This window comes from Neopsephotus bourkii, unplaced genomic scaffold (genome assembly GCF_033783945.1).
Source record: "Neopsephotus bourkii isolate Nb327-2 ecotype Australia unplaced genomic scaffold, CSIRO-AGI_Nbou_v1 NB_168, whole genome shotgun sequence".
NCBI lineage: Eukaryota > Metazoa > Chordata > Aves > Psittaciformes > Psittacidae > Neopsephotus > Neopsephotus bourkii.
Window position 1 is genome coordinate 17,840,011 of NW_026900684.1, and position 17,932 is coordinate 17,857,942.

Consider the following 17,932-nt stretch of genomic DNA (forward strand, 5'->3'; position numbering starts at 1 on the left):
CAGCCTGGCACTTCAATGCATTATTTTACATGGATGCCAGCTTGACTGACAAGTACTGCCACTTCACAGGAATGCTGTAAAATTATCATTTTAAGTTTGCTTTGCCTATGAGGTATTCCCTACCCTCCTAGTGGCATGCTTCCTGTGGGAGGACCTGCTAACTTAAGGTGCTGGAAGGTTTAGCTGATGGCATAACATACACTTTTTGGTGATATTTCTCACTTCCACAGCAAGAACAAATACTGATTGCAAGACTCATCCTAAACTGTCCACTTTAAAGACAACCAATCAAGCACTAACATCTCTTTCAAATTCCCTGGCATAGGAACTTATTTCTTCCTCTACTCTACCTCCACCCTATAACGCTCTGCTTGCAAAACTGGCACAGAACCGGCAATATGATTTATGCCAATTTTGGCCCAATAAACAAATAAAAGCTAGAAGGAGCTGAGGGATGAAAGGTATATAAATTAAATGTGGATTTTTTATATCAATTTTGACTAATGTCTTCAGGGGACCCAGGATTTGCTGGAACGTTAGGGTGTTTTGGTTGGTTTGGGGCACTGAGTGGGCTGTTCTTTTTGTTTTTTCTCTTCTTGTTTTTTCTGTGTTAGGATTCAGTAATACAGATCAGTCAGCTTTGAAGGTCACTAGATAAGGACATGATACTAGAGTGTTTCTCTTCCCTGTACAGTGCACCTAAAATAACATCATCATATGCTACTTAGTAGAATTGAATCAATTACATCAGATTGCTGTGTTGGGTTCAAATACATGAAGCCAAATAATGAGCATTTGGCTTATTGTTCACCCTTTTCAGGAAACTCGGTCTTGGGGGAAATTGACAATCAAAATAAAACACTGTGTTATAGCCTGGGAGGAGAGCTTCTGTTCCAAACTCAATGACAAGTACCATTGTCTTTCATTGTGGAGGTATCCCCCATCAACACAGGCTACTGCTGATTAGCAGTAAATACAGATTAGCAGGCAAATACCAAATGGGCCACCTGTACGCCACAACAGATTTCTGAACAACATCAATTTTAAAGACCCAGAAGTATCAGGCCACAGATGGTGCTTTAAAAATCATCACTAGGACAATTTACTGCATCTCACCTCAGTGTTTATTGTTGCAATTATGCAACAATAGATGCAAATCAGTCATTGAATTTCACCACATCCATAGTTCCTTTTTAACAAAATCCAAAGGATAGCAACAGTAAACATTAATAATCCTCATCATGGTCTCCCAAGCCTGAATAACTGTCTCTGATCTGGGGATCAGGTGGACAGTGAAAGTAAAGATGTCACAAACCTTGGTCCCTGTGGAGGTCTCAAAATGACAGTCTTTCAGTGACCAATGATGCTGATGCAAATACCTAAGTTACTGAGAAAGGAGAAAACATTTTAAGTTTCGGACCGTTCCCAGACTTGTGACAACTGCCACCACTTCATTCTTTCCTCTTTAGCTTCTTGAGGGGTTTTTTTGGTTGTGTTTTGGGTTTTGTGGTGGGGTATTTTGTTTCATTTTGATGGAATTAAAAAAAAAAACCACCAAAAACACCACCACAAAAACCCGAACCCAAAACAAAAATAAAAACCAAAAGCCAAGCAAGGTATTAAAGACTTACTGCTCTTCTTTCTAAAGTTGATCCTCTGAAAAAAAGTCTATATATGCTATGATCTGGGAGGAGGTCATATTCTTTCTGTTTAGTCAACCATAATTGCTAGGCTGCACAGTGATGGTTTCTCAAGAGCTTTAGGTAGAAGAGGTCTTAGAACCCATTTGTCATATGCAGCTCAAGAGCCTCAGGCAGAGAGACAGAGCTTTCTTTCCTGCACAAACTCCTGTCCATTAGTCCTCTTCACAGATAATTTCAATTTTTTTATTTTCCATACAAAGGATTGTCTCTAAAAATAACTCTTTTAGCACATGCATAATCTAACATCCAAATGTGCACTCAGACCTCAATTCTGTAAGAGAACATTATGAAAATGAAATTAGCTAAAATTAGAAAAATTAGCTAAAAAGATTATCACATCCCTAAAATTGTACAGGTGTCTGAAATCCTAACCGACAATTTTAGATCTGACAGGACAAACCATATTGGCATTGCTCCATATGGCAGAAATTTTGCAATCATCACCTCTGACTGCAAGGTCACTGTTAAGTCTGCAAAGACAGATTTCCAAAACAAGTTTCCTCTTCCACCTATTTCAGAGTAGGAAAACAAAGAAAAAAGCCCACACTACTCAAAAGAGAAATCTTGTGCTACTAAGAAGTGAAATGGACTACAACAGCATTAAATCCCAGAAAAATTCCCTAGAGAAGACTGACTCACCATCTAATTTTTTTCAATTACCATCATAAAAATTATTTCTGCATTGCTATCGTATCTTTTACAGGGAAAGAGGTAGAACCTGCCTTCTCTTAAGCAGAACAATTACTCTGCTAAGAAAAATGACATAACTTCTAATAGTAATTGGAAAGCGTTCATGTCAAGTTCATACACTTAGGCAGGAATAAATTGCTCAAAACACACAGTGGAGAACAGCCTGCTAGGTATCAGTTTTGTTGGAAAACTCTAGTTGTTACATTGAATCACAAATATGAAATAAATACTTTAATATTTCTTTGGTTTAGTACCATACAATAAGAAAAGCAGATATGCCATTTGTAGGCATGAACATAAGCTGAAAGTGAAATAACTATTCAGCACAAGTAACGCATAAGCTAAGGTATGAATCCACATTTGCTATGACATTTCAGGAAAAACAGACTACATAGAGAGAGTTCAGAGAAGAGGGGAGATCTGGGACCTAAAACATATCAGCTATGAGGAAAGACAGAGATAGGACTATTTAGCTTTAAGTGATCAAGTGGAAATGTACTAGTAGGAGTCACAATGTAATTATAAAGGACTGCTGCACAGAGGAAGGGATTAATTTGTTCTGCCCATCCACTGTGGACAGGACACAAAGCAGTAGTCAATCACAGCAAAAAAAAGATCTGTGGTAAATAGTTTTGCATTACTGAAGACAGTGGCTTAGGAAATACCTACTGCTTGCTGGTGGTCATTGAGGACAGGTTAGACAAGCGCCTGTCAGGAACACTAGAGTACAGGCCCAGACATAGATGATTTCTTGTGATCCAAGAATATTATTGGATTTTTTGCATACTCTCCTTTTCAAATTGTTTTGTAGCATGTAACCGCTCCCCATTTTAGCCAATTTCCACTTTATGGCCTAGGTTAGCACAAATGTTTATTGCAAGCACAACTGCCAAGCTTGAGGACTCAAAAACAATGGCTAGTTTTCCTACAGGAAATACCTGAATTTGCAAGGGGAAAAAAAAGTAGTCTAACAAATAAAAGGAGTATCTTAGGAAGTACAGTCCACTGTAAAGGCTTCTTGAGGGCTGGAAAAGGCCTGGGAATATTCTTCCTAAACAAAACCTATGCACTACTGCAGCTGAGAAGCAATACATCAAAGTTGTCAACTTCTTCAATGTACTGTGCTCCATTTCTCTCTTCCAAAAAATTAGAAAAGCTTGTAAATTCTAGGAAGACATACACATCATCTTGCACCTGAGACATACATGCACACACTAATTGTGCTTGGGAACTGAAATAAAGGAAATTAAGAAAAATTTAAAAAGTGACAAAGCAAGAACACTGTAATATTTGCATGCCCTATCCTTCTCTGTGCTCATATGTCAAACAAATCACAGCATACCAAACATAACCTCATTCCCTTCTCAAAACGTTTAAAAAATTTTTCATCCCTTACACATAATTTATCAAATATAGTAGTTATTTGCTGAAGGAGGAGGTGGTAGACAAGAGGGAGAGAATGAAAAGATATATTAATGGGCAGCACAGCAGTATTAATAAAGCATGGGGGCAGATGGGAAAGAGTACAAATAATTCTATTTGAAGCATAGCACACTGGCAAGAAGTCTCTGGGGGTCTCTCTCTTTATAAAAATAGCTGTTCACCAGTGCAGTGATTAACCTCTTAGCTTTGTAATTTTATCTTCCAGTAAGAACCAACAACAAACAGGATGTCTTACAGATTCCAACAAGATGAGCATTGCAAAATCTCATGCAATTATGCAGCCAAACATGACAAGTTAATCAATATTATAGTTGGATTGCTACCTTATGTTTATTTCATCTTTAAATCTTGCTACATTGAAATATATTAAAAAAACCAACAAAACAAAACAAAAAAAAAGCTTAAGATATATGTGTCCATTTGAGTAAATAGTCTCTTTAAGTGTGAAATTGTATGGGACTATTCGTGCAATCGAGGAATTACCCAGGTTAGTGAAGACTGAAGGGTTTGACTCAAAATATTCATTCCTCCATCCTTGAGATTAATTGTGGAATGAGGTACCAATTCTACCAAAACTATTATCAACATCTGGAACTTCATCTACTTTTCCAAAGGACAGAGTGAAACAACATATTCATGAGTAGTAATTTACACCACAATCTTATGGAATGGAAAGCATGAGAATGCCATTAGTCTCACATGCCTATGGCAAGGCACAAAACAAATGAACAGTTTGTTCTACTGCTGGAGCAAATGTACAAGCGGCAAAAGTGGAATCCTAGATAGGATGGCTAAACCATGACCATATCTCAGCCAGCCCTCCCCACAATCCCACACATTAGCACAACCCTACACTCCGTTATGGCTTCTGCCAATACACCAATGCAGAGACACGTCTCATTCTCTGCAGGAGAAACAGTGTTTACATCTGGCATACAGGTGGAGAAAACAGCAGATACAGTAAAAGTTGCCTACACCAAGACCTGATAATAGAGGTGACAATGCCTCGGTCACCCTAGTAGACACCCACATGGTAACTATATTCAGACTGGGTCAGACTGTAAGAGGCCATTTACTTCCATCTTGCATAAGAAGGGAAGAACAAATAGGTCACTCATTTCCCTTTTCACAAGGAATTTTCCTAAAGGCCTATACATATAAGATATATAATATATTGTATAATATATATAAAATATACAATATATATAATGTGCATATATATATATACACACACACACATTTCAATAAACCACATTTTCTCTGCTGACAGTATTTGCCCCTCCCTATCTCCATTCCAAACTAGTGGAATGGGTTGCCAGTCAGTGTTTGGCTAGCCTGAATTGTCCCTATACACAAACTAGACTACCCTCTCACTTAAATACCCTTGAGAGCATTTTTTCCTGCACTTTTCATTTCACCATCCATTACATGGATAATGAATCCAGCCCCAATGTTTGCTTATACTAATGAATATGTAACTAATGAAATGAAGATTAAATACTAGTGCAATGACATAAGAAAGAAAATATGAATACTAAATTTTACTAATCATGTATTTATGAAATACATGAACAAACTCTGAAACTGAAGGTTAAAACATCTTTGAATCTAGACATCAAAATCATGCAATACAAAACTACCGTATTACAGCTGTAATAATTGCTGTGGCAAATCAGTAGTTCAAGCAGGAAGCAGCCCAAGCCATAGGACATCAGGTACCCCATTCACCCAGTTACTACCAGGCAGCAGAGCAGGTGCAGCCCATTCAGAAAATCCTCTGCCCAATAAACAGACCTTCCGGACTGGATACCAGCCTAGACTACAGTCAATTCATATGGCTGTAATGACATCCTCCTCATTCCACCAAGGTTTGATTTAAACTACCATTGATGAAAACCAAGCTTCAACTGCACTACAATTCTGTTTGCGGCCTCTGATTATGGGAAGAAAATAATTCAGCCACGTCTGCACTTTGCTAACATACAGGACTGCTGAGAAGCAATTTAACTTCCATTATAACTTAGAAGAGCATCAGGTTGGTTTTAAATTACATCTTAATGACATGGTACTTAACCAGTTTTTCTGAAATCCTGCACTGCCAACACTCAGAGGAATGCTTCTTTATTTCTTTACCCAAAATCTTAACCACCTCTTCAGCTTTCTCACACCAACTTTGGGACAATCTGCTCACAACTGTGCTGTCTGAACATGCTTCTTACCTGGAAAATCCTCATCGGTTAAAAATTCTTTCGAAGGCCCTCCAAAACATACTACTTTTGGATCATTAATGCTATCATCATTAAAATTCAGGGCACAGGGGTCTGTTTGCTGCTTTACTGTCATCAGAATGAAGTTTAGGGAAGCTTTCTTGCCTCAGCTAAGGGTATTTACACTAAAACTGGTGTTTTATTATATATATAATACATATATTATATATATAATACTGTGTTTTATTATTGGTCAGCAGTCACCACATTATCTGCACCAAAACAGCGGTCAACAGAGGCGTACCCTGGAAGATTGCTTTCTGCAGTTATTTTCTCACGTACAAGCAATGATGCAAGGGGAACAATGGGAACCTGAACCCAGACCTATTGTAACTGTGCTGAAAAGAGGAGAGACAGTGCTGTAAGATCTGTGTGGAAGATTGATATTGCTATTATCCTCTAGATATTTCACAGTTGGATATGAAAGCCAATATATAAAGTGATTTTCAGCTATCTCTTACAAAATTAATCTGCGAGAAATAGCCCAGTGGACAAATACTGAAGGTCAGATTTTTTTGTTTGGTTTAATAAGTAGGTAGATATATAGTATTAGACAAGCCATGCTTAGGAAGCCTAGGTCAGCGGTACTTAAATAGCAGTGCATGGGATGGACATAAACTCTGAAGTCCTAGGGGAGATTGGGTTTCTTGGCATCCTGAGCTACTTGGTAAGTTATAGTGAAGGGTCCTTTACAGAGTGCAAAGACTCTGAGAATGTCAAACTTGAAGAGTCTGGGAAGAAGAATCACTGCTGGTTATAGATATTGCTGGGTGGCACTGATGAAACTTGGTGATCAATCTGCTGGACTCACCTGTCAACTCTGGAAATTCAAGTCATGTTCAAAACTTCCAGTTTTCTTTCCCAGAATATGCTGTTCTAGCCTGTCATGTTAGTGACTTTCAGCCACGCAAGGGAAAGCTAGGCTTTCGTTGTGTTCAAACAGTCATCAATGTGAGGGCTGCAGAATAGATATGAAATTAATCCAAATATGTGTGTGGGATGATACAGCCCGATATCTTGATCCCTGTGCAAAACCTGCTATCAAGATCCATTTATAGCTGAAGTTTCAAAATAGACAAAGGAATGAACTCAGAAATACCTAAGTCCTGACTGGAAAGAGCCATGTAGGTACCTGAGTCTGTGTGTGAGTGCCCATATGAATTTAATCAGAAGATGGGAGTGTATGTGCACCTAAAATCAATGTCTGCCCCAATTGGGCCGGGGGGGGAGGGGGGGGGGGAAGAGAAAGCATTAGCCTAGATTTTCTGTCATGTCTGTGATGAACTTGCTTCTCTCTCTTTCTTTCAATCTCTCCCCTCAGATAAGGGATTTAGAACTGCAATTTACAAACTTCTCTGCCAGCAGCCAAGAATCATGAAGGTTCAGCTAATGCTCTGATGTGGTCCCATTTCCACTACAGACATTTCTCTGCAAGGGAAAAAACAGGACAGATGACAGCAAGGAAACACTAGCTACCATCATTATTATATATCGTGTTGAATTTGCCTCCCTAATACCGGGGCAGATCATGTAAATTACCTGCCTAGGGCCTAGTAAGTTTGGTCCCTCGAGTTTTCAGTTTGGTATAATCACTGGCTTGATTAATGGTGCGGCAGTTCCCTAATCCTGCTCTGCTCACTCAGAGGATATGCACTGGATACTAATTTTTTAAAGTTCTTTTTTAAAAAGCTTCTAGAGGCCAAAGTCCATCTTTAATGCACAGTATTATTTCATTCCTAAACAAACACCTGACTGATTGAAGCAGGTTACAGATGCCCTTGAGCCTTGAATAATCACAGTATGCTCCTGACTTGGTTTACTCCCACTTCAACCAACCATTGTGAATCAACAGCTTACATTATCAGGTGAAAATACCCAGTGCCAACCAGTAATCTCAAAGATGCAATATTCCATATTCACTTCATATTTACATTATAGCATTTATAAGAGATGGTAGTTCTGTATGCTCTAACTCAGAGGTACATTTTGATATTTGGTATTCCATCCAAAGTCCCAGCTTTGGAAGTCTGATGGCTTCATGAGAAGCTACTCCCCTAAACTTGCTTTTAGATTGCTAAAAGGAATTTAAAGAGAAACTGAGAACATGAATCTTTACAGCTTAAAAAAAAAATAAAAATTAGAAGCCAGGTAATTAAGGAATACTACCACTTAAAAAAAAAAAAAAAAAATAAATAAATTAAGAAAACCTCATCCACCCTCTTAATTTAAGCCAGTCTAGCGATCTGGATTGGAGGGTTCAGGCTCTGAACTCAATGAATTCACATCACATGGGTTTGGATTCATACTTACATACATAATAGAAATTTAAGCCTGAACATCCAAGCGAATACAGCCACACTGTGAAAAGCTATGAATGATTAGCTTAATTGGACACTTGCAAAATTAACTTGTCAAAAGTAATTACCCTATACATGATTCAACTGGATATGTTTTATATCAACCACGATTTAAAAGAGTATTTAAGCTATTCCTTGGCCTTTGAAAGATATATTCACAATGTGCCACTTATTTACCATGTTACTACCATGCACTTTCAAATCTTTGAAGCACTCTTTGGTACAAGCAGACAACAGATTCATTCTTGTGTTCAGTTCTGAAGAGGTTAGCATATATACAGACTCTATTTTTCATGGAATTTTTCTCATTCTTTCTTCTTAAGTTAGAGTAAAATCACCCTGATTAAACATATGTCCTTGCTTTCTGTGTATAACAATAAAAATGGATTTTAAAATGAAACATCTAGATACTACGAGGGAAAAGACCAGTTAAACATGACCACAAGCAAGACTGTAATTACAAGAGATCAGAATTTGCAAAGAAACTACCATGGAAGGTAGTTTACCCCTTTCCATTGAGGGTAGAAGTTACCTTTCATTACCAAACTCTACATACACATACCTACAATACAGTATGTCCAGACCTGCACCTTCCAGAGCACAGCTTATTGTATTGCTCTTGTCCTTTGTGTTTTCCAATCACTGCAAGAGCGCCAGTAGTGATATTTATTTTCATTTCTGTCCGTTTGTTTTGTGTAGCGTTTTTTCCAATTAATGCTTAATTCCACATTTCGGAACATTCTAAGAAAAGAACAGACATGCTTTGGGGAAGAGGACTCAAAGAGGAAGTTTCTCCCTTTCAGGACCTAAAAGAAATAGTAAGCTTTGCATGACTCATACAGCAGTAATAAAATGCTCCCGGAATTAGTTCCTATCTAGTGCTACAAGAGAGCAGATAGTAATTGGAAAAATAAAATCTCTTGATACACAGGTGCATTTCTCTCAGCCATGCTTAAGGCAGCTGTATATCTACTCAAAATAGTGTCTCACTGTATTTCCATCTCAGTAACACAGGCAGTGGTAATCCAGAGCACACCATTGAGGCCAGGTACATCACAGAGCCTTCCAATACACAGTGACCTCTGCATTACCTGGCCTAGCAGAAAGGTTCTTCTGTGCATTCATTAAAAACATACAAATTGTCTACTGACTTGGCAGATTATCACTTCTTCTCATACCATCACTACTCTGATTAAAAAAGACTTCCTAGGCAATCACATATGTACTGCATTAATTCCATACAGTAGCAGAAAAAGACGAAAGATAAGAAGATTTTGAGAACAGAAGCCAGCACTGCGTTCTTATACCATTACAACTACTTAGGCCACTACAGTAAGCACCAGGAGAGAGAAAATACTACTAGAGTGGACAGAAAGCTGTGCTACCATATTATTAATGCTAATAATTAGAGAGGAAAGGAAAGGGTATATGGCAAAGATAGAAAGGTGTGCCTCTAAAGTCCCTTAAGCAAAGGCATTATTGCAGTCACCTAACACATGCTACTTCATTCAGTTTTGCTTTAGCAGCAGTTTTGGGATCAATCCCAAACTCTTACTGAAGTCTCCAGAGACTTTCGTTCGAGCAAGGCCCATAGAAGCAGCCTTCTGACGCAGCCAAAATATATTGTGCTGCTGCTGGCTTGTAATGAATTCCTTGCACGTGTTACTATACTGGACAAGGCAAAAAGGAAATATAAACTTCAAAGATTATCCAATTTATTAAAACGTAACGAGCCACTGCCCCAATATGTGCAAAGCACACAACACCTCTTACATTCTGGCTTCAGACTGCAATTTACTAATCAGTTACTGAAGCACCTCGGTCCCAAAGCAGTTACTGACTGATCAGTTAATAAAAGTTTCTACAGAGAGAATTTCGGCTCCATAATGGAAGCATTCCACCTAATCTGAGATGATGTAATCAGTTACTGAAGCTGAAGCACATCAGTCCCAAAGCAGTTACTGATTGATTGGTTAATAAAAGTTTCTACAGAGAGAATTTCACTTCCACAACGGAAGAACTCTATCTAATCTGAGATGATGTTAAAAAAGCACCAAAAAAAAGAAAACCCCCCACAAAAAAAAACCACAAAGAACACAACTCCCCCCAAAACATAGCAATTAATTCTTCTCCTTACCTTTAAAATAATAGTAAAAGAGGTATTCTGCTATCAATGTATTTTATACACTGGCATATAGCTTTAATACAACTATTTACCACAACATCATACAACTATTCATACTTTTTCCAAAGAATAACTTGGAAAATACAAATGGCTGTAAAAACCCTAACCATTCTATAATTCCATGAAATAGAAGCTCTGTGATATAATATGAACAAAACACCACCCCAGGAGTCTTCAATGAGGCAACATTATCCCATGAGCAATGTTATCCCATCCCATCTTCAAAACAAAAGAAAAAAAGATTCTGGTTAGTCAGCAGCCTATGTGACATAAGCTGCTGTTACTGGTGGGCAGCAGTTCATACCAGTTAGCATGAACCGATGGTGCCACAGAAAGACAGAAAGCCCCAGGACAGAATAAATGACACGAAATACTCAATTCAACTTTGTTAGCAGTCCTCTCCATTAGGACACTAGCTACACAAGGAGCAAACCAGGAAATACGTTTGTGCTGCTTCTCTGTGTTCCGCCTGTTGTGTACCCAAAAGCACTCATTTCTCCAGGTTATCATAATATGGCTCTGTTCACAAGCTCTCAGTTAATGCCTGGCACTAATACACTCTCTTTACCAGGTCCATGGAGAAATCATAACTAGGACTGCAATGCAGTAAGTCTTCCTGACTCTACAGGGGTAAAATACCCAACCCAACCCAACACCATCCCTCCATCCAATCCACTGAACAGCAGTGCTTGCTTTCTTCATTTCATTCATCACTTCAGTATGTGACCGGTGTTCATACAGGAATAAGTACTATTTAAACCGCATGATGGATGAATAATTTCAAGGGCACTGCCATCACCTTTTCATTCCCAGGAGGAACCAACGTCTACTGTTTTATCTCACCATAAGAAAAGATGCCAAACACATAGATATGGCATAAATACAGTATGAGGGTAAGAAGGGGAACACACAACACATGATGATGATACCAACCAAATACCCACACACCACAAATATTTCATCACTTATTTTAAAAAAACAGAACATAAACTAGGTCTTAGAATCATAGAATAGTTAGAGTTGGAAAGGACCTTAAGATCACCAAGTTCTAACCCCCCTACCATGGGCAGGGACACCTCACACTAAATTATGTCACCTAAGGCTTCATCCAACCTGATCTTGAACACTGCCAGGGATGCAGCATTCACAACCTTCCTGGGCAACCCATTCCAGTGCCTCACCACCCTAACAGGAAAGAACTTCCTTATATTCAATCTAAACTTCCCCTGTTTAAGTTTTAACCCATTACTACTTGTCCTGTCACTACAGTCCCTAATGATGAGTCCCTCCCCAGCATCCCTATAGCCCCCTTCAGATACTGGAAGGCTGCTATGAGGTCTCCACACAGCCTTCTCTTCTTCAGGCTGAACAGCCCCAACCTTCTCAGGATCTCTTCATACGGGAGGTGCTCCAGCCCCCTGATCATCCTCGTGGCCCTCCTATGGACTTGTTCTAACAGTTCCACAACCTTTTTATGCTGAGGACACCAGAACTGTACACAATTCTTCAAGTCAGGTCTCACAAGAGCAGAGTAGAGGGGCAGGATCACCTCCTTTGACCTGCTGGTCATGCTCCTTTTGATGCAGTCCAGGATACGGTTGGCTTTCTGGGCTGTGAGCACACACTGAAGCCAGCTCGTGTTCATTTTCTCATCGACCAACACACCCAAGTCCTTCTCTGCAGGGCTGTTCTAAATCTCTTCTTTGCCCAGCCTGTAGCTGTGTCTGGGACTGCTCCGACCAAGGTGTAGGACCTTCCACTTGGCATGGGTAAACTTCATGAGGCTGGCATCAGCCCACCTCACAAGCTTGTCAAGGTCCCTCTGGATGGCATTCCTTCCCTCCAGCGTATCAACCGAACCACACAGATTGGTGTCATCGGCAAACTTGCTGAGGGCACACTCAATCCCACTGTCCAGGTCACCGACAAAGATGTTAAGACCGGTTCCAGCACCAATCCCTGAGGGACACCACTCGTTACTGGTCTCCAGCTGGACATTGAGCCATTGACCACAACTCTTTGTGTGCGGCCATCCAGCCAGTTCTTTATCCACTGAGTGGTCCATCTATCAAATTGATGTCTCTCCAATTCAGAGAGAAGGATGTCATGTGGAACAGTGTTGAACGCTTTGCACAAGTCCAGGTAGATGACGTCAGCTGCTCTGCCCCTGTCTGTCAGTTCCATAGCCCCATCATAGAAGGCCACCAAATTGGTCAGGCAGGATTTCCCCTTAGTGAAGCCATGCTGGCTGTCACCAAGCACCTTGTTGTTTTTCATGTGCCTTAGCATGCCTTCCAGGAGAATCTGCTCCAAGATTTTGCCAGGCACAGAGGTGAGACTGACTGGTCTGTTATTCCCTGGGTCATCCATTTTCCCTTTCTTGAAAATGGGGGTTATATTTCCCTTTTTCCAGTTGTTGGGAACTTCACCTGACTGCCATGATTTTTCAAATATGATGGCCAGTGGCTTAGCAACTTCCTTCGCCAGCTCCTTCAGGACCCATGGATGGATTTCATCAGGTCACATGGACTTGTGTACGTTCAGGTTTTTAGGATGGTCTTGAACCATATCCTCTCCTACAGTGGGCCCAAGGTCTTCATTCTCACAGTCCCTGCATCTGCCTTCCAAGACTTGGGTGGTGTGGTCAGAGCCTTTGCCAGTGAAGACCGAGGCAAAGAAGTCATTCAGAACCTCAACCTTCTCCAAATCCTGTGTAGCCAGATCTCCTGATAGCTTCCAGAGGGGGCCTACGTTGACCCTAGTCTGGTTTTTGTTCGCTATTTTGCTTCAAATACCCCAGGCACTGTTGGAAGATGAGCTTAACAGTGCAACTATGTAAGTAAAACAAACAACATCCCAGAGTAAAGACATAAGGATAAGGGTTTCAACCTGTGTTCTTCAAGCTCACGTGGGTGACGTGTAATACAATGTATAGGTGGATATATTTGAAGGCAAGGAATATACTAAGGGCCTTGAAAATAAATAACCCCTTATAAATCAATCCTAAACAAGCAAAACGTAAGCCTGTGTTGTTGCATAGAAAAGAAGGTGAGACATGGCTGTCTCACTTCAGAATCTGAAACCTTGAGAATTTATCTGCAATATTTTCCTTCACTTACATTTCTGCTGTGCTTTTAGTGTACTAATTAATCACAAAGTTCCATCTGGCCAACAGTTTTAGTTCACATCCTTATTGCTTCAGACAATTAAAACCAGCCTTTAATGCCAAGAACAATAAAAGCAGCCCCTTGAAGCACTTTTAAATATAACCTCTTAGAATGAGCTTCAACCCACAAGTAATCTCACATTTTTAAGAAATCATTTATGTCACTTGACAACTCTTTCAAACAATTCCTTCACTTTATTCGTGACAGAGAAGCCAACAATAATTGAAGGTTTTGCTGATCATTAATACCATCTCTTAGTCAGGGAAAACACTGATGCATGCTCCCAATTTGGCTATTCAACTGAACCTTTTCTTCTTTAACAAACTGAGCACAGATCTTTGCGTCTTTTTTTTCCTGGTGTTTGTCTGTCAGATGGAATTTTTACAAATGGGTTTATAAAACTGAAGCCATAAACAATTTAAAAGGATACAGACAATATATACCTCAAGTGCAATTTGGAAGGTACAGCTTGTCTAAAATTAGACACTTGGACAAGCATCAAGATTATGACAGGCTACCTTCAGAAGCAAAAGATTAGGATTTAGTTTTGTACTTTGTACAGCAGCATTTAGTTTCTTCCCTCGTCCTGGGGTCAAGAGAGAAAGTTCTTGTTAAAGTACCGGTTATGTGAAACCATATGCTGCTGAAATTTTATATCCTTGACTTTATGTAAGTCATAGATAGCCTGCAATAAGAGTTGTGGCTCTTAATTTAGGAAGTAACAAGCCTCAGCTCTTTGAAATTTCAATTTAAAATTGTAAAAAGAAGAAAGAGAATACATGAAAATGCAATGCAAAAAGTAATAAAACCCAGGAACAAATTAGTCTCACTTCTACATGCTTTCTCTCCTTCCTTGTTCTTCACTCTATGGAGTAAAGTGAAAACCAGAGGCCAGAGAGACATTTTAAAGGCTTTCTTGCAGATACCAAGACAATTGGACATAATTACTAGTAAATCTCAGATCAGCTGAAATATTATCAATCACCTTCTTCTGCATTCCCCTTCACAGACAGTGGATATGAGATTCATGCAGTAAGTTTATAGACATTTCTCCAATATAGATGCTTCTGCCTAGTCTCTGCTGTTTCCAAATGCAGTTCCCATTGCTTGAAAAACGAACTATAAGAACCACTACCAAAACATGTTCCCTATAAACTTCACTGTATCTAAATATAAACCTAATTCTGAATTACAATTCAAGCATTTAGAAAACATTGTGTAACAGGTCCAAACCAAAAAAGAGTGATCACCCTAGAAGAAAGTCATACTGATTTCCAACTAAAAGAAATTAATCCCTAGGTGGCTGGACATCATACCAAAGGTAGCATAGGCTCATAATATCAATTTTCTAATAATTTAGTCAAGATACAACACCAAGATTACAGTGATGCACTAGGAAAACCACTTATGCCTATAACAGCAAAATTTCACACTGAAAAATTAAGACTTTAATAAGGATTATAAGTAGTACTTGCCATAAGACAAAGTTAGTGTTGCTGAACTCCCTCAGACTAAGACTACCTTTGCCTTTAGGGAATGGGCTGTAAGGCTTCCCAGCTACAATAATTCCAGTAACTACTTTGCTGCCAACTAACCCAGTGTCTTGAGACACAAGGAGGTTCAACATACCCAAGTGCTAGTTTTCAAGATGGCCAACACCTGATTCAAATCACATGTGCAGTCACCTGCTCACTGCAGCATCCCCAGGCAAGCCATGCCATGTGAAAACCAGTACACAGGAGCCATAGTATAAGGGCTTCTCATGGCTGAACAAAAGATGCAGGTTCTCTCCTCGCAACACAGCCTCCAAGGAACAGTGAACTCACCTTCTACAGCAATATCAGTATCTATGTGTTACTTTTATATATCCATTACAGAAATTGCTTGTGCACATATAATTATTGTGGTAGTTCATTCTAGGCAAGTCTAGCATTTATCTTCGATTCATGAGTAATAGCACTTTTATGAAATAAAATGGCACTACCTGCCTGTCAATATACATTGATGCCATTTTTTACATTAGCACACTTTAATACAAGACCTCTCCAACCATGAGGCCCTCCATATCACCCATTCTATCATTGCATGCACATACACATGCCCAGAAGCTCATACAAGGCAGCCCTATCAGCTTGCTACTGTCTCCTATGGTCAAGAGAAATACCCTTTTCCTATCTGCAAGATCAGGTACACTTCTGGTATTTGCCAACTCCTACTACTGGTAGATAGACAAATTGAATTAGTAGTCCAGGCTGAAAATCATTGTCCTTATTAGTTGAAAGTTGCAGAAAAAGAAGAAAATTTACTTTATACCTGTAGGGAAAAAAAAAAAAGTATTTCAAAGTAATTTTAGGGGCCTGAAAGTTTGAAAACATCCCTTACTATAGTTTGCTTCCAAACTTAACAATCCTCTTCATTACTCTTCCCTGTAGAACAATGTCTGATTATTTGGTAGACTACAGATTTACTCTTCTAAAAGCCACACCCTCTGCTTCAAAATCAAAATCAAAAAGCAGAGGTTCTCTCTTGTTCCTTATTTCACATGCTGAAATAAGACACTGCAGGCAACCTGTGAGGCATCTAACACCCCATTCTGAATACCCCATTCCCTGCTATACCAAAAGATCTCACAGTCCACAAAAGGACTAAGTATGTGTGCTAAACATGCTTGCAAGAAAGCAGAGTTTAGAACTCAGACTGAAATTCAAGCAGATCTTCTTCAAATAAATGGGACAGACTGTATGTTTACGGCTTAAATGATATGCTGTTTGGTTTTTGTCTTCTACAAAATTCCAATTTCCTCTCAGACATTGGTTAAATTCCTGCAGTAATAATAAACTCAGACTTGGCAAACTGCCCCCTGGGTCTATCCTCTCTAAGACAAAAATCTACATAGTTAGTACTGAACTATCATCATACAAATCTTTATGCAGTGCTGGAGATATTTTCCTATTCCAGGCCACAGCATGATGTATAAACATACTGCAAAGTAGAGGCTGCTGCCCAGGGTATATAAGGAACAAATATGTAGCCTTTCCTACTTCAAAGTAAGCTGCTGGGAAAGGCAATTATTCTCTGCTTGTCTGTGATTGATCAGCTTCCTGTATATGGATGTGTGAGCTTTCATTTATTACCTACTTGGTTATTGGCATAGGGCTGCAAAGAAAAAGGTCTTTCTAATAGTTGGCTTTTTTTTGTTTTGTTTTTTTTTTTTTCTGGGAAAGGAATTAAAATAGCACTGAGACAATTTAAATCATGAACAATGACACTTTCCAATCCTCCTCTCTATGTAAGACAACACCCACACAGCTAAAAGATGTTCCAGTTTGGGATGACGAAAGTAGATTTCAACCCTGCTGTGTTGTCTACTCCTTTCTAAATAATATGCACAAAGGGCAGAAGTCTGTGCAATCAAGGCAGAGTAAGGCTTTAAGTAACATGATTTTAATATTCATGAGGTTTTAACTTCTTAGTGATTATTTATGAAATCTTCTATTACATCAGGAGAACAGACTTAAAAGAAACTAAACCAATCCAAACCTTATCATTTTTATACCACTAAAAACATTTTAGTGCAATATTCTGAGCCTATCCTCACAGCTGGGTTGAAATGCTCTATCAAACCCTACAAAGTATCAAATAATAATTAAATCCAAGGTTCATGGAGGACAATTGTTAAAGGACTAAAATTGTTGCCAAAATAACAATCATATACTAAAGCTTCAGCCCGAAACGCATTCTTGGTTACAACCCAGTGCATGGGCCCCCAGTAAATCCAGAAGACAATGGGGGTTTCTTCATACCAGAATTTTCAGAAACTCTTACCTATTCCATTGGCTTGAAGACTGCTATACAAGCTTTACCTCAGGTTGTCTCATATGTGATGAGGTCCGTAACAGAAGAGAAGGAAAAGGGTCACTGCAATGTTCTTTCATTTTTCTCAACACGTCCAAGATGGCCTGTGGCTAGTTCTTCTTTACTGGAAAGAATTTTGTCTTGGTCACACTTTGAAGTACAAGGCAGTAATATTCCCCAAGAATAGGAATATGACAAGCTAATTAAACTAAGCTATATTGTACAAGTAGCTGTAGATCAGTGTCTGCTGAAGTAATCTTTCAAC

At 39.2% G+C, this 17,932-nt stretch overlaps 1 long non-coding RNA gene across 3 annotated transcripts in view; it reads right to left on the reverse strand.

Annotated features, from left to right (window-relative positions):
• Nucleotides 1–17,703, reverse strand: part of LOC133223597 (uncharacterized) — a 227,473-nt gene extending 209,770 nt beyond the window's left edge. For all 3 annotated transcript variants that reach the window (XR_009728629.1, XR_009728626.1, XR_009728628.1), the window contains exon 1: nucleotides 17,638–17,703. This is a non-coding gene — a long non-coding RNA (uncharacterized LOC133223597). The remainder of the gene's footprint in view (nucleotides 1–17,637) is intronic.
• Between the last annotated feature and the right edge of the window lie 229 nt (nucleotides 17,704–17,932).